This window comes from Lepisma saccharinum, chromosome 27, assembly GCF_977018435.1.
Source record: "Lepisma saccharinum chromosome 27, izLepSacc3.1, whole genome shotgun sequence".
NCBI classification, from domain to species: domain Eukaryota; kingdom Metazoa; phylum Arthropoda; class Insecta; order Zygentoma; family Lepismatidae; genus Lepisma; species Lepisma saccharinum.
This window is the reverse complement of record NC_139255.1, coordinates 28,308,434-28,331,705: the sequence shown is the minus strand read 5'-3', so window position 1 is coordinate 28,331,705 and position 23,272 is coordinate 28,308,434. Positions and strand designations below refer to the sequence as shown.

General features: G+C 38.1%; 1 protein-coding gene across 2 annotated transcripts in view; it reads right to left on the bottom strand.

Annotated features, from left to right (window-relative positions):
• LOC145980403 (centrosomal protein of 104 kDa) overlaps positions 1 to 6,658 on the bottom strand; it is a 274,922-nt gene extending 268,264 nt beyond the window's left edge. For both annotated transcript variants that reach the window (XM_083113475.1, XM_083113476.1), the window contains exon 1: positions 6,309 to 6,658. The gene's annotated coding sequence lies outside the window, so the exon portion shown is untranslated. The remainder of the gene's footprint in view (positions 1 to 6,308) is intronic.
• Positions 6,659 to 23,272: the final 16,614 nt, after the last annotated feature.

The following is a 23,272-nucleotide window of genomic DNA, read 5'->3' as shown; positions in this document are numbered from 1 at the left end:
GCACCAAGCGAGTGCCATTATGTGGAAAATGAGCTACTTCCCTAGGGTGACCAGACATACTCTTTTTAAGAGTATTATACTCTTTTAGAGGTTCATACACTCTATACTCTTTTCAATTTGCAAAAATCCCCAAATATACTCTTTTCCTTGCTATTTAATTTCATTGATTATTTTACGCGTAAAAATGAGTTAAAATTCACAGAAAGAAAACAACCAATGATGAGTAAGTGGATGTCAGTACAAGCTGAGTCAAATTTCAAAGTGATTGTGCCTCTTATAAAATTCTTGTTTACTCTGCCTGGTACAAATGTTGATTGTGAAAGACTCTTCAGTGTCATGAAAACTTATTGGAGAGAGGAAAAAATACACTCCTGGTGTCAACACTTGAACAAGTAATGCAAGTGAAATTCAATGTGGACATGACATGTAAAGAATTTGGACTGGCAATAAAGAATGACTTGAAAATACTCAAGGAAGCAAAATCATCCCAGAAGTATGAACGATGGTGCCTATTGGTGAGGAAGTATTTGTAATTAGCTAATTACATTAGACCCATAAGTAATTTGAATCTGTAGAGTGTAGGCCTATTTTATAGGGGCTATAATAGAAGCAATAACAAATAGCCACCCTTATTTTCGTTTTCTTTTTATGTTTTGTGCATGCTCACCTTCAACCTATAGACTATACTCTTTTTGGTCAACAAATATCTGGTCACCCTAACTTCCCCATTGGTTCGATCACCAGTTCTACAGGGTAGAACGCTATGCTTGTAACGTAAAAAAAAGTAAAGTGCTCCCCTGTGCTTAGCACCACGTCATGAAGAACGTACAATATTTAAACTAGATTGACTGAAAAATAGAGTCAAATCGTTTTGTTTATTTATTTATAGAGACCAACAGGGCAAGATAAATTATGGTGATGTAATTGTATACTATAATTACAAAAGATCCTCAGCAGTTTCAGTGTGAATTTACGAATTATGTAAGGGTTATGCAAGCCAGTCATATACTATATGAGCAAACAGAACATTAGTATATAAACTTGTTTGTAAACCAGTAGCTTTATTTTATTTCATTCAATTAAATTGATCTTCTTAGTAAATATTATAATTAGCACAAATGTACACAACATTAATCAGGATAGTATTCAATAATAATAATATTGTTGTATATAGTATTATAAATATAAATGTAGTAACTGAATGGCTTGTGACATTTTCCAGCATAACGAGGGTGTTTTGTAGAATCTGCAACAGGGGCCAAAAGGTCCCACTTCGAAACTGTTTGTTGCGAATTGTAAGAGCCATCACAAACACAACACAGAAAGCGGTAATAAACACAACAAGCGAACACATCTAAAGGAAATACCACAGGGTAGTTTGGCGAGTGCTTCTCCCTGCTTCCCCTCTCGCGTTTGGAATAGTCCTTTCCAGGTAGTTTCGTCTTCCTTGGCCGGACTGTACCATGAAACCATATATGAATGTGTTCAATCTTGCAGGTTACGTGGTCTAACTATTAACGTACTTTCGAATCCTAGGTAGAACACGGGTGTAGGAATTATCCATTCACCCATGTTTGTTTAAAGTTCAGTTTATGAACATACAGGCCAATCGGGACTGGGCCTTAGTTTATTTTGAATTCGATACCCAACAATTTCACCGACCTCCGTGGCTAAGTGGTTAGCACAACGCGCTACGACGCCAGGGTTCCCGAAATCGAATCCAGACCTGGCCATGGTTGTTCTTTGTAAGTGCGCCGTCATCAATTTCACAATTTCATTCATCCTCATCTTCGCGATTAGCCAAAAGTGACACAAACGAAGTAAAATAAACCAAATCAACCAGTCAATCAATATCCCACAAATTCGTCCACATATTATCATTGTAGCCAATGTAATATAGAGCTAATAATTGGTTTAATATCAACAAACAAAGAGGCATGTAGTTGAAGCTTGTACTTGCAAGGAAAAACAGTAAACAGGGGAAAAAAGGCGCAACTCACCAGAAAAACGAGATAATCTTGTGAATATAAACCAGAAGGTGGAGAGAAGGAGAGACAGAGAGAGAGAGAGAGAGAGAGAGATAGCAATGATAATAAATACCTTTCTTGGCCCCAAATTAGCTCCCGAGTGACTTGAGGAGAGGAAACATGTCCCTTGCGTCTCTTTACCTCCAAACGACTCTTGTTTTGATAGTGGAGTATAAACAACCGAGGACGAAACAGTCTGTTCAAAAACACTTCTACCAATACACTGAAAGCAACGTTGTACATACAATTAGTATTTTTATATACTTCTAAGCGAATATTTCGTAAGTCCCTACAGTAATCTTATGGTAAACTGAATGTTTCCATTGCTTAATTGCAAGAGGTGTTTCATATAAGTTTCTACAATTCATTCTTAAATGCTAAGATTTCGTTGAATCTTAGGACTGTCCAAGTAACATTTCTTGAAAATATCCTTTATTTATGAAAGTTGATTTATTGAATAAGATCATTTTACGTTACTTTTTGTCACTTTTGGCTAATGGCGAGGAGGATGACGGGTGATGTAATTGATGACGCAACGCTCACAAAGAACACATATGCTCAGGTCTGGATTGAAACCAGGGATCCATTCCATCTTTATCAAAACAACTCAGATATTACAAATGTGAAATATCACATCAATTTGTAATTCCTTCCTTAAAAATAAGCTTTTGTGTCATTTTCTCTCGCAGTTTGGCCTTCCCGATGGCAAAGTAACGTCGTCGCCTTACGTCCGGGTTCGATACCCGATGAGGCACATAGCGGTTCAGATCCTATTTTAAACTATAGGTCCAGTCCCGATTAGCCTATCTGTACATAAGGTGGACTCAACTCAGAACTCTCGCAGTTGTCTCATTGATGTTTTTTTTTTCATTGACCGGTTCCAATATCCAATTTCTTATCTTTAAAATCTTAATAAATGGGACTTATCGTTATTTTTAATACAGAAAAATCTTATATTGTTTTCCTGCAAGCATAATTCTAATAATCATAGGTTTTCATAACTATTTAAGAGATAAGATGAGATAGGATTAAAGTACGATATGTTTGAAAGCTGTTTTCACTAACACTTTATTTGTAAATTGTTTTCGAAAATACTACCGTGGCGGAGTGGTTAGCACATCGCGCTACGACGCCAGGGGTTCGGGGTTCGAATCCTGACCTGGGCATGGATGTTTGTGAGTGTCCAAACATCAATTTAATCATATCATCACTCATCCCCATCTTCACAAATTAGCCAAAAGTGACACAAAAGCGAAGTAAAATGAAGCGAATCAATCAATCGAATATAATACCACATTTAAACATGAATGGCAGAATCTAGCACGAGCCTCAACTCTGTCTACTATCCGTCAGGCACATTAAATGTAAATTTCAATACACATTTTCTCCCGCAGGTAAATGCGCCATGAGTAAATTTCCATAGGATGGAGTGGGCATTGAAGACTGAAATATACGAATATGAGTAAAATCGATAGAGATTGTCCTTTAATATTCAACTTTGAACATTGAACACATCGTACACTTGGTGAGAAAGTGTTCAATACTAATTTGACCAGATTATATGATGGAGGCACATACTAGTTAGGATTCTACTTTAAACTGTAGGTCTAGTCCGTATTAGCCTCTCGGTGCAGGCACGTAGCCAGGGAGAGGGCTAAGGGGGCTGAAGCCTCCCCCAGAAATCCTACACATATCTAATTTAAATGTTATTTTTATTGTTAATAACAGAAATAAAGTTTTAACCACAGAACACACTGCATTACATCCAAAAAAGGTTAGTGTATAATAGAGTAACCAGGTTATATTTTTATATTGTACAATTTAATCCAATGAATAAATAGATCTACAGCTTCCAAAATTATAGTTTTCTTTGTGGGAGGTCACAGAATATAAACTTTATGAGTAAAATTTACCACTAACTTTTAAAGCCTTATTTGAACGATTGTGCAACAGTTAATAACAAAATACAATAAATATGATTTTCAGTACACTAACTGTACAAAATATAAGAAAAAAATAGGACAACAGTTGTATTAGATATTCACTGATACATTGGATCGAGTAGCAAAGTTTCTTAATTTATGTAATAACAACAATAAATTTGGATTGAAATTGATTTTTGTAATAACTTATAATAGTTATTATTGAAAAATAACAATAAGTATCATTGTCATTATTATTTACATACTTATCAAGTTTTATCTATGGCCTGACTCCTCGACAATTTTTCTGGCGACGCCCGTGCTGAAAAGAGATGACCCCCCCAAATAAAATTCTGGCTACGGGCGTGTCTCTGTGTATAACATGGATATAAAAACAAAACTCAACAAACAGAAAATACGTTTTATTGACTCCTCTATTTCAAAATAAGACGAGTTTCACCTTCCTGGCTTGATATGTTCCCGAGATATTATGCATACGCGTATAGAGTGTTTCGTAAATAAGCCCTTTAGTTTAAAAAATCCCTTAAAATCGGACAAATTTGATTTTAACACAAGACTCTTGTACGGTGTTTCATAAAAATCTTATCCACACCTGTTTACACCAAAAATTGGTCAATATCCAAGAGACCAAGGTTCACTACCTGTCCGATGCTGCTCTGTGCCACTGTGATATCTCAGAGGAGATACATAACACTATTTTTGTAGCATAATCGGCAAAAGAAAATGTCTCCTCTGTGCATTGCACCAAACCATAAAGACTCATAAGGAGTGTGGAGGTCTGGCTATACACATTTCAGATCTCGGGCATATTGGAAGTGATGTGATCGGCACCAGTGTTTGGAATGGATCTTGACAGAGCCGTTTGGCTTCTAATGTATCAAATCTAGTCGCCAAAGTTGAAAACTTAGTCGCTAAATTATACCTCAATTGATAAAAGACCAAATATAATGTATGAGGGACATAAAACAACATTATTTTAAACTTTAGTATTGTTTAAAAATTATAAAAATTATGATTATTACTATATATATATATATATATATATATATATATATCTTATATATAGTCTAAAAACAAAATATCTCAAGGGATACCGTAACGTTCAACAACACTCATCTCATCTAGCCACACAATAGCAACTGGAAGTCAACAACACGTGCACTAGACACAGTTTATTTTGACCATAAGATCATCCATTGAATCAATGGTCTAGTTGCCAAAAGTGGCGATTTAAACATCTACATATGCAAAAAACCAAAATTCTAGTCTCATTTTACGACTAGCGATCTCTAATTTTGAACACTGATCAATACCACGCTCCCTACAACCTGCTACCCGTTGCTTAGAGGCTGCATCATCACCAGAGCTGCTTTGTACAGGGACAGTTACTGCAGCATGAGATCACCATCTCGGGAATAGAACCAAGGTCTCCTTCGTGAGTAGAACACCTCAAAGACTGAACCATTCATAATTCAAATGCCGGGATCGCATTATTTCTATTAAATATATTATATAGTACGTGGGAATCCGTTTTTAAAACTTCGGTTAGAAATCACTATTTGTTTTCCGCTGAGGATTTTTGATACGGGTTTTAAAAAATGTACGCGTATAATGGAGGCTTACAATTATGATCTCACCGCGCTAAGACGCCAGGGGTCCCGGGTTCGAATCCGAACCTCGGCGTGGATGTTTGCGAGTGTCCATTTATGAATTTCATCATGTCATCACTCATCCCCATCTTCGCAAATTAGTCAATAGTGGCAAAAAAGCCAAGTAAAATAAAGCAAATCAATCAATCAATTATGATCTCACAAGGATCTAGTGAGTTGTTGCGATGGACTATATTGAAATAATGCAAGAATGCATTAATGTCATGAATTTTATGTGAGTTGGTTTGGTTTGAGTTGGTGCTTTAAGTCCACTTTATGCACAGTAAGGCTAATCGGGACTGGACCTACAGTTTAAAGTGGGATCCGAACCACTATGTGCCTCCATTGGGGATCGAACCAGGGTTCCCTTCATTACTACCACTGCGCCATCGCGGAGGCCCTGAATTTTATGTGAAAATGCACATGCAAGGTACAGTGGGATGCATAAGTAATATCAAGCAAATTGCTCATCACCATATTCACTCGCTTTGTTTTACATAATGAGAGCATAATTCAAGCAAAACACCAAACAAGGTGCTGACAACCTCTGTGCATAAAATTGAAAAAAAAAAAACACGATGCAAGACAGAAAACAATGAAAATAGTCGTGGACAATTTGCCTAGCAATAGGTATGCATACCTCTGTACTATATGAGAGTAAATTGTAGTTTATCTTGCAAAACTCTTACCTTATTTGACGTACAATATTTCTGATGCGCGCATGAATCTTAAGTAACTCATGGGTCTTACGTTCCATGTAGAGATGAGGATATTTTGAGATCACAGCATCCTGATATAGGAACCAGGAGAGACAAATATGATCCGTCTAAACGACGCGGCAATGGAAGATAAATACTATTTTAAGATAGATCACTCGCATATTACGAATACCCGATTGCACACTTGATAAAGCAACCTTCGCGTTTCGCTTTCACGTGCACGCTCAAGGGAGATCCTACACCGTCGAAGTTCCACAGCGAGATTTCCCGTTTGGTCGACACTGTCGCTTCACCTTTGCACCTTCCCACCAATAAACCTCCCTGGCACGGACTGTCCCGAATACCGATTTCCACTCTCAGGTGGCACCACGAGCGTGTTTGCAGCAGCGCTACTGCACCCTGGCGGAAAGCTCCAGCTAAGGGAGGAGATGTTTATCGAGTGTTGCCAACTCGTTAATTTCTCACCAGGGTTAGTAAATTCCATTCTGTTGGTAGGAAAACATAGTCCTACCAGTTCGCGAGTAATTTACACACAATCATAAAGTGTTATGCGTCATCTCGGTAGCTGAGAGCGTTCAGTTATCGCCACACATGTTCCCAGGTTCGAGTCTTGATGTAGACGTGAGTGTTCTTTGTACGTGTCCCTTCCACCTTTACCAGCAAGTAACCCATTAGCCCTTAATGCTGTAGAATTAGATTATTTTTCGTCACTTTTCTGCTACTTTTGGCTAATCGCAACGATGAGGATGAGATATGACATGATGAAAGTGATGAAGGGACACTAACACTCACAATGAACACCCATGCCCAGGCCGAGATTCGAACCTGCAACCCCTGGCATCGTAGCGCACTGTGCTAACCACTGCATCAAGGAGGTCGGCTTTTAAAGCTTTTGAGCCTATTCTTCTGCAGACATTGATTTCACTAGGATAAACTGTAATTAAAGGCAGAAGTAAATAATATAGTTTTAGAGTAAATACTAAATAGTTGCATTTGATAAATTCTACAAACAATACTGTCTGTCTATTCTACGGGTAATACAAATGGTCATATTTTTGTTGATTTCTCAATACACAATACACAATATCCAAATACCCATGGTAAAATTATAATTATTTTTAAACAAAGTTCAAAACTTAAATCGAAATGTATTTGTGTAAAAATTATAGTGGATCCACAATACCAACATCAGCTTCATACATGATTCGTTCCTCTCATCTAAAAAAAATACATTTTTTGCCAAAAAAGAAATGTATGTGTGGGCATCATGGACTAGTTTCCATCATTGGAGATGGTGCATTAACCTACACCCAACGCGCGGTGGGTAGATGGAGCGTTTGGCACTGGATATGCGTGATTATTTCAGACCAATTTCCCAGTTGGGGAAATTTAAGATCTTGAGTTGGCTACGCGTATTTTCCTTACGATCCCAGCGCGGTGCAACTCTGGATCAATAGTAATGCATTATGAAAGGCAATCTGTTAGTCGCGAAATCGGCGTCGCTCTAATGGGTGCAACTTTTAATAAAAGACGACCCAGAGAAAAAACATTCATTATTAAGGAACTGAACTTAAAAGAAGCAAGGAAATCATGGTGCTTTGCTCCTGAAAACAACGATGCTGAACCTGCGTTGAACTGTTTGTGTAAATATTTCCTGAGGTAGGAGGCACCTTCTCACGAAAGGCTTGGAATGTTCATGAAAGTAATTTTATGGATGCTTCAGCATAGAGAGCATTTGCACCCCTCATTGCGTTTAGGTAATGATTACTGAATCATATCTGGATTGGGCTAATCTGAATCATCAGCTCCGATAACGTTATTATGGATGTTTTTGCCTTACAATGAAGAGGTACCAGGTTCGACTCCTAATGAGGGTACATTTCTGTTATTTGAAATCCCCTTTAAATCGTACGTCAACTCCGCATCACGAGTGTCAATCTGTGTGTAAAGCGGATTTACTCCGAACAACAAGCGATGCTTAGCATGCAGAGCGACGAACTGGAATCCAATTCCGTTCTGCTATTTCTGTTACGCTTACAAACAGAACACAACAGATCACTGTGTTCTTTTCCTAGATTACTTAATTTTAGTGTAATCATTAATTGACGCATACCTTGACTCGGAAACGTCAGATTTTTTTGACTGGAAAGTAAAATTAAATTAATTCAAAATATTCACACGAAAATGTAGAGGAATGGAGGGTTGAGAACGAATGTTAGTTTTTGATTGACTGATTGATTTGGTTTATTATACTTCGCTTTACTACCACTTTTGGTTAATCGCAAAGATGATGAAATTAACGAAGGGACACTCACAAAAAACGCTCATATCCAGGCCGGAATTCGAACCCGGGACTCCTGACGTGGTAGCGCGATGTGCTAACCTGCCACGGAGGTCGGCTAATGGGCACAGAGATTGCGAGAAGACCAAACGCCACGTTCTAAAATTGTAATGCCTCCCGAAGTTCCAAAAGTGCCACATTGTATGTATGTATGTGTGTGTGCGTATGTGCTCCTCCGAGAAGACGTCGTCGCCTTGTAATCAAGGGGTACCGGGTTCGATACTCGGTGGAGGCACATAGTGGTTAGGATCCCACTTGAAACTGTAAATCCAGTCCCGATTAGCCTTACAGTGCATAAAGTGGACTTATAGCACCAAGTCAACCAATCCTCCGAGAAGAATATTCTAGATCCGCCTAAGCTACCTGAGAATGTACTTCTTTGAATTACAAAGTTATGCATTTGAACATAGTTAATTAGTAACCCTATAGCTCTACAGCCCAATATTGGGCCCTGGCTTACCTACCGACTGCTGGCCTGCCTTCCACGCGGGCCACCAAGGGGGCGTGGAGATCAGATCTGCAGCCAGACTATGGGGACGGGTGGTGGGCCCGACAACCCCCAGCCGTCGTAGGACTTCGCGACCGGATTACGTTCACTATACGGTCGTATACACAAAAATGTCCGAAAATTCCAGGAGATTGAACCCGGGATCGAACCCATGCCGTCCCGCAGCCGCCGTCCAAAGCAAGGTGCCTTAGACCACACGGCCACGGAGGAGTTCATTGCCGTGCTGAAATTAAGTTCGTAGTTTACCGTGGAGGGGTATGAAAACGACGGTAAAGAAGCAAATGGAAATAATAAATTCCTTATACTGTACTGGCCAACGCCCCATCGCCCCACAAGAACCTGTGTAATTGCCAAACACAGGCAATACAGCCCCGAACTCTTCAAAATATTGCTTATATACGCAGGAGCGTATTTCCAATTCTCTCTACTCAAATTCCTCTAACAAAGTAGCCGCTCAAAAGGATAATGGTTTGAGGAAACAAAAGGAAATATGAAATCCGGATTCTCCGTTTTTTCCCCTCTGGGTTCAAGATAGTGAAAATATTTTGGGTGTTCCCTCCACCCTTTTTTAATTTTTTAATTATATTTTTATAGTGAAAAACAGGTGTGCCCACAGGGGGGATTATGGTGTAGGTTGCGCCATCGAGATTTTTTGGGGGTGATTTTCTACATTCAAAAAATAAAAAATTCAACATTTATAGATTTTTCTAAAATATGTAAAAATTTTACGCCTTAACTGCACCATATTTAATCCATTAGATGAAGAAAAGAAAGTGTTTAAGGGTATTATCGAAAGGGGGTGGGAAAATATCCAACTCTTACATATTAGACCTTAAGTGACACGTGTGTTCTGGGGGGGGGGTTCTGAATTAAACGTTGGGGGGGGGGACAGTCGCCAACTCTAGGTCTTTGATTATGGTGGATATTTTAGTTAGAGGTGGATTGAGCATTAAATTCAGGGGGTATCCAATTCTTGTGTATTATTATTGTCTTAGACTGTTGCGGAAATTCTGGTGTGGAGACTGAGAATTAATGTTTTGGAGGAGGCAATATCCACTCTTCAATATCAAGAGTAGGTCTAAAATTGGCATGGAAATTTTAGTGGTAGGATTGAGTATTAAATGTAAGGTGCGAGATTTGAAGCTCTTGATAAGATGTTAAATCTTAGATTGTCAAGGGATTTCTGTAGTGGAGAGAGAGTTCGAACATTACATTTTGGAGATTGTATTTAGGGATATGGTATCCACATGTTTTCAACCCTGAACGTGCCAAAAGAGACTAAATATTTCGGGATCGTAAGAAAGTATTGACACCCCATTAAATTAATATTCTTGAAAGCCTGCAAAGAAATGGATGTAAAAAAATTTTTGCTCGCTTCGCTCACAATCTTGGGTTGCGAGATTGCGTGCTTTGCGCTTTACTGAGGTTAATGTCAAGTTTTATACTATAACTGCAGTACAAGACATAAGCGATAGTGGAGAGAGAGTTCGAACATTACATTTTGGAGATTGTATTTAGGGATATGGTATCCACATGTTTTCAACCCTGAACGTGCCAAAAGAGACTAAATATTTCGGGATCGTAAGAAAGTATTGACACCCCATTAAATTAATATTCTTGAAAGCCTGCAAAGAAATGGATGTAAAAAAATTTTTGCTCGCTTCGCTCACAATCTTGGGTTGCGAGATTGCGTGCTTTGCGCTTTACTGAGGTTAATGTCAAGTTTTATACTATAACTGCAGTACAAGACATAAGCGATAGTGGAGAGAGAGTTCGAACATTACATTTTGGAGATTGTATTTAGGGATATGGTATCCACATGTTTTCAACCCTGAACGTGCCAAAAGAGACTAAATATTTCGGGATCGTAAGAAAGTATTGACACCCCATTAAATTAATATTCTTGAAAGCCTGCAAAGAAATGGATGTAAAAAAATTTTTGCTCGCTTCGCTCACAATCTTGGGTTGCGAGATTGCGTGCTTTGCGCTTTACTGAGGTTAATGTCAAGTTTTATACTATAACTGCAGTACAAGACATAAGCGATATTCTTGATATTCATCGCCGTCTTATATTGTCGTCCTGGGCTTAAGAATTTCTAGCTAGTGTTCTGTAATGACTCGTGAAACAATAATTGAATCGGTCATACGGATGGAGCATGGTATTTGGTTTGCCAAGGTTGAATTTTGTATCTTTATCTTAGGTTGTTTAACAATTTGTGTTAAAAGAAGGTAAAGTGCTCCCCTGTGTTTAGCAACACGCCATGAAGGCGTATAGGGGGTGTGGGGGTAACGCCCCACACTTTGTTGATCCGGTCGTGAGTGGGGGTGATGTGATCAGCATCACGCCCCTGACCGTTTTTAACCCCCCTCCCGCCCCCAGGGTTTCCCCCAGGTACCCATGTCATTCGACGCTGGGGCCGCTTCCAACGTTAGAAAAGTTCCCGGATTTGAACCGGCAGGGGATCGAACCCGGGACCTTTAACATGTTAGTCAGACGCGTTACCGACTGAAATACCAAATTGTGTGTTTTATAAACCCACTCACAAACACTGTTTATATGAATATTTACATAATAAAATTTACTACATTCAATCAATCAATGTGCTAGCTTTAAGTTTTTTTTTTCGAAAATCGAACAATTAAAAAATATGGACAGTTTAACATGGTATTTCATTCAAATAGACATCAATTATTACGTATTCATCCAAACTATTTTGGAGGGGATTGTGATTAATGATTTTAGGGGTGGTCTTGGTCATCGGTTCCCCTGTTTAGGGATGAGGAGCAGATCAAGTATATTGTTCAGTAAGGCTAAGAAAAAAGTTACTTTCGGTAGACACGCTGTCGTAATTAAATACATTGTGGTTATTACGATATGGTTGATTGATTGATTGAATTGCTTTATTTTACTTCGCTTCTTTTTGCCACTTTTGGCTAATTTGCGAAGATGAGGATGAGTGATGATATGATAAAATTTATGAATGGACACTCACAAACATCCATGCTCAGGCCAAGATTCGAACCCGGGACCCCTGGCGTCGTAGCGCGATGATCTAACCACTCTCCCACGGGGGGGCGGTGGATTACGATATGGTTTGAGGGCGCGAATGATATGATTTGGGGACGCATGATATGGTTGGGGGGACGCATGGCATGATTTTGGGGGGATGCGCCATTTACCTTGGGGGAGGAGATGGGCACCCCTGGTGAAAAATCCGGATTTGGCCATTACTATTAGAAATGCTTGCTATGTCTGAAAAAGTCGTACCCTAAAGAAGTACGAATTAACCTTTTTGTTTTCCAATCCATTGTTGGCACCTTTTAACAATGGATTTTCACAATTTATCCGAATTTATTTTCCTTCCAAATATCTACGTTCTGCATATTTTTAAGCACGTTTGCGCCAGTTTGGTTACTTCCCCCTCCCTATATTCCGCAACAATCGAACTTCCTCTTGCATTGTTGGAAACGTTCGAGTGAGGAATTTTGCACTTAATCGGAATTTATTTTCATCAAGTTATCGATTTATTCGACTGTTTTCAGCACTCAATAGCACATTTTCGTAGGCAGAGGGGGCTGATGGGGCTACAACCCCCTCCGAAATTTTGAGAAAACCAACATTTTCAAATAAAAGTATAACACCATTAAGCCTTGTTTCCATGATTATGAAAAACTAAATATGCTGACCAAGTCAGTAATTTATTTTATTAAAAACATAAACTAAAACGTAACGTTTCAACCTTCTAGCAAGGTCTTCATCAGACTCTGTATCAAGTACAAAAGTAACAAGATACACAAAAAGGGCATTATATATACACAAACATTACTCCCTCCAGACTATTAGAAAGTTGTTAGGAACTTTCTAGCAGGTGGCTTTCACTTTCCAACTGTACTTTCAACTAAAAGGCTAAACATAATTACTTTCATATAGAATGTGAAGAGATATTCATATAGAATATCTCACGCTCTTTTTCCTTCATTTTTCTCCCTTCTCCTCTCCTCTTTCTCTCTTGTCCTTTCCACTCTTTCTAACACCTTCTTCCATTCTTTGTTTAACTTCAGTCCCCCATTCCAGTTCATTATGTCTTCTTCACCTTTCTTCTCTATTTCCTTGGCTTCCTTCCATTTTCTCACTAGCATTCTCGTCTCCCTTCCTATCTGCTTAGCCTCATCCCACTCTATGTCATGTCCTGTTTCTCTTGTGTGTTTAAATATCGCATTTCCCTCTCTTAAGTTTTACATCATCCCTATGTTGTTTCAACCTGTCTTTCAGCCTTTTTTTCGTTTCTCCTATGTACACACTCTGACATTCTTTACATTTCACTTCGTAGATAATCCCTTCCTCTTCCTCTACTCTGTTCTCCTTTTTCTTGCTTGCATTCTTCGCTATTCCTAAGATGCTTCTCCCTCCCTTCCTGTAAGTTTTAATTCCCGCTTTCCTAAGCACTTTGCATATCTTTTCTGTGGTCTTCCCCATACTCTTTATTCCAAACCTTCTCTCCTCTTTTTCTTTCTCTTCCAATTCTCCCCTTCCCGTTTTCTTACTTCTTCTGTTTATGTCCAGTCTATCCTGCTTCTCATAGCCATTCTTTTCCAGCTGTTTCCATAGGCTATTTATTTTGCCTTCTTTTTCACATTCTTTCGTTAATATTTTCTTGATTCTGTCCTCCATATTCTTTATAAAATTTATTTTTGTCACCTCACTTACATCACTTCTTTTGTGGCAGAATACCCCTGCTGCACACTTCTTCTGATGCCAAGTGATTTCAATTTCTTGTCCTCTCTTCCTTTGCATCAATATATCTAGGTAGCTTAATTTGTCTTTTTCTTCTATTTCAAGTTCCAATAATATCCCTCCTTCTTCATCTTGTATTTCTTTGGCAAAAATGTCGAGCTGCCTCTTCGTTCCCTTCCATATGCCAAAACAATCGTCCACATACCTGGAAAACAGAATTATTTTGTCACCTCCTTTTTCTATCACTTTCTTTTCCCATTCATTCATAACCAATTCAGCCAATGCTGGGCTTAGGCTAGAACCTATATTTAGTCCTTCACTCATTAACATTATTTTATCTCCCATTATACTGTAACCGTTATTCCAAATGGTTTCCAGCGCCTTCACTACCCTTTCACTATCCCATTCTCCTATAATTTCTTGTCCCATTCTCTTTTTAATAATGTCCAAAACGTGTCCCCTCTTGATGCTCGGGAACATACTTTTCACGTCTAAACTAAACATTGTCGTCTTCATCTCATTTAACTTAAGTCCTTTTATGAGGTCTACTACTTGTTCACTGTTCTTAACTGCTCTGCTTTCTTGCTGTGTTACTAACACTTCAATAACTTTCTTTAATTTCTTTTCCAAGGGTTCCAAAATATTGTTTCTGCAGTTCATTACTGGTCTTAACTTGATCTCCTCTTTGTGTATCTTTGGAAAGCCTTTCAAACTAGGTAGTCTTCCTGTCTCCTTTATGCATTTCTTGAATCCTCTCCTCCTACACTGCAAAAAAAAAAGGTGTGTTTGGGGTGAGTTTCGCTCTTTGGAGGCTTCGAAGGTCAGAATACTCGGAATCCTCACCCTTTTGAGTGAGTTTCTCCTCCCTACCCTAGGGTGAGTGCAGATCTGTCGTGAAAACCTTCCCTATACACCCCTTTGGGTGAGTTTCGGCTGCACCGTGATGCCACATGTACAAACTTTCCCACTGAAAATCCACTCACAGGCCTTGTCATAGCGAAAGAATTTTGCCGACATGACAACGTTTGTCGTCCTGGACCCCCTGCCAGGCTCTCCGAGGTAATTTGTCTACCTGCTGAACCCTTTTCCCAACAAATTACCACCCTGTAGCAGTTCTCTAAATATTCAGCAGAGGCGCTGTACTGCAAGTGGCGCTGGTTCGAGTGACTAAATCGTGAAATACTTTCAAAATAGGTCGAAAACTAGCGGTCGACGGACCTTGGAATAAACCTATCAGTTTTGAGATCCCTGTGATGTTTTAATAACTAGAAAGTGTACGAAATAAATACCTGTATGTTACATGTAAATTTCAGGAATAATCTATTTGAATAGTCATTTCTTATTTTCAAGTACAATTTCACTGCTTTACGTCAGTAATTAACAAAATTTAAGCCGAAAGAAAAATATGATTTTCCCTCTCACATTTCATATTGAGGTTTAGATTTGCTGTTACATTTCTTACTGCACTTAAACAAAGGAAATACATGTTTATAGCCTGAAAGAACGTGTGACATATGCAATCGTGCAAGTGCATACAAATTAAGGCATAAAAAACTGTGTTTTTTAGTTTACAATATTTCTTCTTTCTTGTTGTTCGAACCTGTATGACTGTATCTTTGTAGTTATTTTATCATGAAAATAGAATGTGTCTTCATTATCAATGTTATCTTGGAGAAGTAAATTTTGTTACTTGGAGTCGGTATTTCTAGTGTTCATTCATAACGCTTATCTGTCGGGCTGCATTACACTTTTCCTATTCTTATTTCATTACTTTTTTCGGCTAGGAGGAAGCTCTTATGCAAAACACAGATTACAGATATAACACCATGAGTACACATCCTGAGTACTCAATGTAATTGGAATTATTTTTTAACGTTTAAATAATTTGTTTAACCTTACTATTTTACAGTAAGTTTAACGAGAGGCGTCAAGACAATTCTCTGTGCTGAGATGTAAAATAAACTTAATGTTTAAAATGTGACCCCACCACAATTAAAAATTTAATATTTCCGAAGTCACTGGGATTATCGTAAAGGAGTATGACCATAAGAGAAGGGCTATGCCTTCTTGTTATGAGGCACGTAGCCAGGGGGAGGGCTAAGGGGGCTGAAGCCCCGAAATCCTACAAATATCTAATTTAAATAGTGCATAGAGGTAATTAATTTTACTTACTTAGCAGGATTAAACATTAGATCGAAAAAAGTTTAGTGTATAATAGAGGAACCAGTTTATATTTTTATATTCTACCATTTAATCCAAAGAATAAATGGATCCACCACATCTCAAAATTTATAGTTTTCTTTGTGACAAGTCATACTAATTTATATAAACTTTATGAGTAAAATTTGGGCAAAACTTTTAAAGCCTTTTACTGACGGAATGTGTAAAGGATAATAACAAAATACAATAACTATGAATTTCAGTACACTAACTGTACAAAATGTAAAAACAATGGACAATGTGTTGGATATACACTCATACAGTGGATCGAGTAGCAGTCTCTCTCCATTTACACAATAATAATAACAATAACAAATAATTTGGATTAAAATTGGTTTATTTTCAATAACTTATAATAGTTGTTATTGTAAAATGATAATTATAACCGTGGTAAACTGGTAATAATTATTATTGTCATTATTCTTTCTACCAATCAATGGCCTGTCCCCTTCTGCAAATATTTCTGGCGACGCCTGTGGTGATAAGGATGAGTCCCCCCCGAAATAAACGGGCCTGTGTTATAGTCATGTTCCTAGAATTCCCATCCTTCCTGCATTTGAAATTATTTTTTTAAAGTTCTCTGCCAAACAACTTACGTACGCCACCAATATGACATGTGACGAATACTTCAATTTGCAATTTGACGAATGGCTTAATTGTAACGATGAGGATAACACTGATGAGACAAAGAAAAGGACATATTCAAACTTTACCCAAAATTTGAACCTAGAACCCTCTGCTTCGTAGTTTACTACACCAACGACTATCTTTTGCAATTATTCAAAAGGTATGCCTAAGTGCGGTAACGCAAACAACGAACAGTCTAGTAGAAAATGTTTCATCCCACTTTGCGTTTTATCCTTGCAAGGGACCGCAACTCCAGAAGACATTCAACTTTCATTACTTTTCCCCCACCCCTACATCACAGTCAATGTACAACCTAAAATGCTTATCCATATTTTTGAAATCTTTAGAGCAGCACAAACAAAAATCATAAAAGCTTCTAAATAGGTCCGCTTATCTAAGTATTCAAAAGAAATTTTGGTTAAGCTAATTCATTTCAATGAGCACGGAAACGCAGTTCCAATTTGTTATTCTTGTTTCATTTCCAAATATACGCTACATTTAATGAGGCAAGTTGGTTCCCTTTCTGAGCCACTGTCTTCAAATAGATGTGGCAACAAATAAATTTTGCAACGACGTGTTGAATACCATACGTGAATATCCTCCAAAGTTCCGTTTCTGGACTTTCTCTCCTCTTCCTTTGTAACGAGCAACCCCTTGCTGTGCGCGTCACGCGTCAATGCACCAAACCTGAAGTCTTCCCTGGGAATGACATTACAAGTCGAAGCAATGTTTTATTTCGGGTACACGATTATATTCCTCTGATAAACGCTGTGATTAAAATTTCTAACTAGCTTTGAAAGCTTTTTCTTGAACAAACTGTACAAAAGTTAATTGTCCTCGTCCGTGGCAGTGCGGTCTAAGGCGCTGTTCTTTGGGCTCCGACGGCATGGGTTCGAGTCCGCCTGGGTTCAGTCTCTGGGTTCTCGGCCTGTGCATAGGACCGGTGGCAACCCACCATCGTGAGGAAATTGGCGAGCTACGAGTGAGTAGTGTAACCCGGTCACGGATATTTCCTATAACGGCTAGGGGTTTAACGTGCTGACCCCACGTCACCCCATTACTGGTTGAAGATCTCCACACCTCTAGGTAGGATTGTGGGATGGAGCCTGGCAGCCGGGAGATAGGTCAAGGCCCTTCGAGGGCTGTAGAGCCACGGGTATTATTATTATAGAAGTTAATAACAAAATTTAATGACTATAAGCATCTCAGTTAAGTTACTGTTGCGCTGGAAATTCATTTATCAAGTGGATCGAGAAGAAAATTCTCTCCAAGGAGGATATAATAATAATAATAATAATAATAGTAGTAATGATAATACATTTGAAATAAAATTGGTTTATTTCAATTAGTTTATAACAATAATAATCATAAGCATGATAATTATTATTATTAATATTACTGTTTAAATTTTATTGTTGGCCTGACCACCCCTATAAAGAATTCTGCTTCCTTGTAATCCACGCTCACGTCACCTACTAAATCAAGATATTATTATTATTATTGGTTTGGATATATACGTGGACCTTTTCATAAGCCAACTAATTGACCATCAAGCATTCGGTAGCAAAATCCTTGAGTCTACTATTCAACGTGCTCGGTCACGGCTAACTTATTACATTTATTTCAGACAGTTTGCATTATACTGGCATGTAAGATTTCTCAAAATATGGTCAACTGAAGTGAATCAATGCCATTGAACATAGGATTACTTTTACAAAAATTAATAAAAGTGCAAAATGAATTTAGGTTACAAACTGAGACGAGAGTCGTGAATGAAGGAACCTTTCGTTCTTCGCCAGACGTCGCTGTAAGCAGACTCGTTCTCGTTGCTCTTTCTTTCCCGAAGGAAAAGCCTCGGTCTCGTTTAGATTATCTCAATAATAAATATATAAGAAATGTTTAAAGACATTTAGTAATAGGACTTAAAAACGAACATTTTAGAAAATTAAACATCTTTAAATAAAAAGTAAATCAATTTGCATATTAAAGACATTTTGATTTTAACGAATTCTAAAAATAATTTACACTACGATTTACCAAACCCTTGAACAATACAAGGCTTTCGGACAGTATGAGTCTCGATCATACAGACGGCTGTCACTCTCGGTCTTGTCTTCATTTTAAATTGTGCTGGGTTTCAGCCAAAGTGGCACAAAAGTAAAGTAGAATAAATCAAATCAATCAATCAAAATAATCACAATAATAATAAATTTTATACCAACGGCCGATCTTCCTTTAAAAATTTCTGGCGACGCCCATGCTTTAATTCTATTGTTCTAGTCAACAGTCGAAGACAATCGATATATGTAATACCTCGAATGACGTGTCTGCCTGCCAGTGAGAAAGAAAAAAACAGCATTATACCTGCTTACCACTATCTAAGATACAGTTTTATTAGTAGTGCAAGTCCTTGCATTCAACGTTACTTATTGTATTTTGGATGATACGTCCTTCATATCTTCACGTTAACGCTTGTTATTAACTATCTGGATTTTTTTTAAAAATGTTATTTTTCGTAAGTTCTCATGTACATTGGCAATATGTACAAATACAGGAAAATAATTTATCTTATGGAAATGGCTATTTCAACAGTCACTCACCCAGGCTCGAACCTGGACACCAAGTGACGAGAGCGTTGCACCACAGCTCTGCACCCTGTCCATGGGGGTCCCCTTATTGAGAAGAACTTATTGCTTACAAATCCCGCAGGAAGAGTACATTATCTTTGGTAACGACCACCATATAAGTTATATTTTCTGGAGTTCTTTGTTCCAATCAGTATATTAGGACACTACAGTAAATGCAAAGACAATATTTTCAACAATAAGACATTAAATACTCATTTATTATTATAAAATTTTCATTACAGATTATTGTAACGAACTGATTATTATACCAGCATAAACGCAGTTTGAAGTTTTCTTTATATAAAAGCGACAAAAAAAACATTCTCATGTTCAAATTAGTTTTTAAGGGGGTAGAAATCTAGATTTTTGGTCAACTAATCATGTGTATTAGAAAGTATCAATGTCAACTATTAACTAATAAGTTCTGGGGAAGTTTGAAGTTGTTTGTTGCGGAACGTGAATCAACTGCCCTTATCCTCCCACCTCCCTACTATAGGGCTGTTCCTGGATGAGAATTACAATATTATATTCTACATTAATATTATTATGAAGTACTTATCTCTGTGAAGGAAAGCCGGTCTCCATGGCGGAGTGGGTAGCGCAGCGAATCCAGGCCTGGGGATGTGTTTTCTTTGTGAGTGTCCCTTCATGAATTTAATCATATCATCAATTCATCCTCATCTTCGCGATTAGCCAAAAGTGACACAAAAGCGAAATAAAATAAACTAGCTTAATCAATTTGTGGAGGAGAGAAATTCTGTCCTTTATTTTCTTAGGACTTTGGTATCCACAGAGCGCTTTCAAATTGCCACAAACCAGTGGCGGATCCAGAAGTTACAGCTGGGAGGGGCGAATTTCATTCGAATGCCTCACCTCACCGAACCTCAATTGTAACATACACTTGCACTGCTATATATAAACAACATATTATACTGTAAACAGGAACGAAGCTGTTTTTTGTGTTCTAGAAGATAGAGAATTCCTTTGCAAAAATAGAGGTCGAGGACTGGAATAGGTGGTTATTATTGTATCATAATTCCTCTTGACCTCCTATTGCCACAATGTAAACTGAATGAGCAGATATGAGAAATATAGTGAATACGCAGAGAACACGAAAGCCTATTCCCTCAAGGGGTCTCAGTTCGATTTAATTTGAAGCATATTGCACAGTGATTCAATACAAATTTAAACTGTAGTGTCAGTTTCGATTAACTTATCTTGATCATAAAGTTGACTTATTTTATAAATATTATCGAGCCTTTTAAATTTGGGGATAAAAGGCGGAACATCTGAGTCTCAAAAATATCAGGTATAATATCATATCCAAGAACTGGCAGTTGGGAAGGGAGATCGCTCCCATCGCCCTCCCAGTGGATCCGCTTGCCACAAAAGTTGTCTAAACCACCCCCACCCCCAAAGATCGTTGCTTTGTTTAAAGGACATTCACTTCCAGTGTCTTTTGTTGCGAGTCACGATACAGCGCGCTTTTCGCGGGGACCAATCGAAGGACGCCATCCCAGAATAGACTTGCCGTTGACATTGTGTGAGGTCGTCTGTGCCGTGGGCCAGAATAGTTTGTCTGCTGAGTGGGTATTTGAAAGTGAAGATAAGAAAGCAGGATTCGAAGGTAAGTAAGTTCAATAACGTTTTCAATATTTTAACACTGTAAGTTTTCTTTATATATGCTCAGATTGTCCTATCCGAAATGCTTAGACCAAAATGTGTTTCACATTTCGAAATAATGACAGTACGCGGTGAGAGGGCACTGTTTAGCATGCAGTGTGAGTCCTTTCAATAGTTCTCGTCCGAAGATTGGCATTCGTCATGGTTTGATTTGATTTGATTGATTCGTTTTATTTTACTTCGCGGTTTGTGCCTCTTGGCTAATTTTGAGAAGATGGGGATGAGTGATGAAATTGATGAATGGACATTTACAAACAACCATGCCCAAGCGGGATTCGAACCCGGGACCCCTGGCGTCGCAGCTCGACGTGCTAAGACATTTAAATAACTAGCGAAATCACAAATATTACTCTTTATTACTTTGCTCCTCAGGTCGCCTAACTTGAAGATTTTAACAAATGTGAAAATTTTGGGGGTCCTTGTCCCCGATAATTTACGCCTATGGTTACGGAGACTGAGAAATCATGGTTTAAGTTCGTTTCCGTCCTTCCCACTCCCATTTTTGGAGAGAAATAACTGGAAAACTATAACGATAAAAAATAAAATTTCAAGTGCACAAACGAAATTCTATCCAAGAAGTTGCTTGATTTTTTCTTCCTCCATGATGGGGAGCTTTTAGTTGTTTAGTTTAGTTATTACAATGGTACAAACGTAATGATTTTGTCCTTCATTTTAAAATTGGGGGCGAGGGAACTTCAAATATTAATTCAATTTACTCTCAAATCGTTACGGTACAATCGAAAAAATGCGCTGGGATAAAACTGTACGGGCTACCTGAAGTCCCCCCCCCCCAAGTTCAATTTGTGAATACTCGAACTCTGTAATGTTGCAAACGAAAGTAAATGCGATACAATCCGGTACAAACGAAGGATAATCTTATGACATACTTTAAACAGAACGTGTGGATGTTTGGGGGAACAACGTCACAAAGGTTGACCGTACTACAATTATCACTGCTACTAGTATTCTCTATCATCTTTATTTCTTTCTCCGTTTTTCATAATTCATAAAGTAAAAAAAAGTAAAGTGCTCCCCTGTGCATAGCACCACGCCATGAAGGCGTATAGGGGGTGTGGGGGTAACGCCCCACACTTTCTTGATCCGGTCGTGAGTGGGGGTGATGTGATCAGCATCACGCCCTTTCATAATTCATAATCTTTCGTTATTGGCTGTCGGAACGTACCCCAGAGGGATTTGTAATTGATTTTTAAGTAAAGAGGCCAAAATAATGCAGTGGGATACTGTGGGACGTAAAGTTAATTTGCATGGGAAATATTATTTACAAAACAGGCTTCTGTAAGAGTTTATAAGATTTGTAAGCTGCTGCTTAAACTCCATTCATTCGTTGTAGTCGATTGCATGTAATTCACAATTTTTTAAAGGAAAAAAGACACATTGTAAACAAGGGCGTGAAAGTTAAATATACCTTGACATTAATTTTCGGGAGCAATGATCGCCTTCCCACATTTAGACGCTGATATTCGTGAGGTTTTCTGTAGTGTGCGTCCATAGTATCTTCAAATTTTCGGTCCTTGGGGGATTCTAAACATTAACAATTTAAGTTAAGAAAACTTACAATTTCAAGCAGCAGCTAGAATTTCTTTTAGAGTGTTGTCTTAGATTTCTTTTACACATAAATATGGTTGTGTAACATAAAATTTTAAGTATTATTTTAATTTTCAACCCCATTTCAGGAATGTGCCATGCATAGAGAGGAGTGAATACGGATAATACCCACAAACACACTTGCCTTAGTTCCAATCTACATTGAACATTACGCCACTCATCACTGATAGCAGTTTTTCAAGGATCCTGCATGGGTTGGGTTTACACAGATATGCAATGTAAGTAGAGTAGTTCAAATCTAATTTTGTTCTCTTTTCAAGGGAATTTATTATTCATTATTTTCATAAGTTTTAAGATGTAGGAACTTGAAATGACAGAGGTCTCTTAGGAAGTAAGCTTATATGTTGAGATGGGAGGGCCAGTGGCGACCACTATACGTACCTAGGTGTAGCGCACGCTAGAGGTGGTCAGCTAGTATTGAACATTTAGTCATCATAGTTAGTGTGAAAAGAAAATTAAAGTGTCAAAAGTACATGCATACTTAAATACATGTATCAAGGAGTCCGAGGTTCCATACTCGGTAGTGGTTCAGATTTCACTTTGAACTGGGAAGGACAGTACGAATAG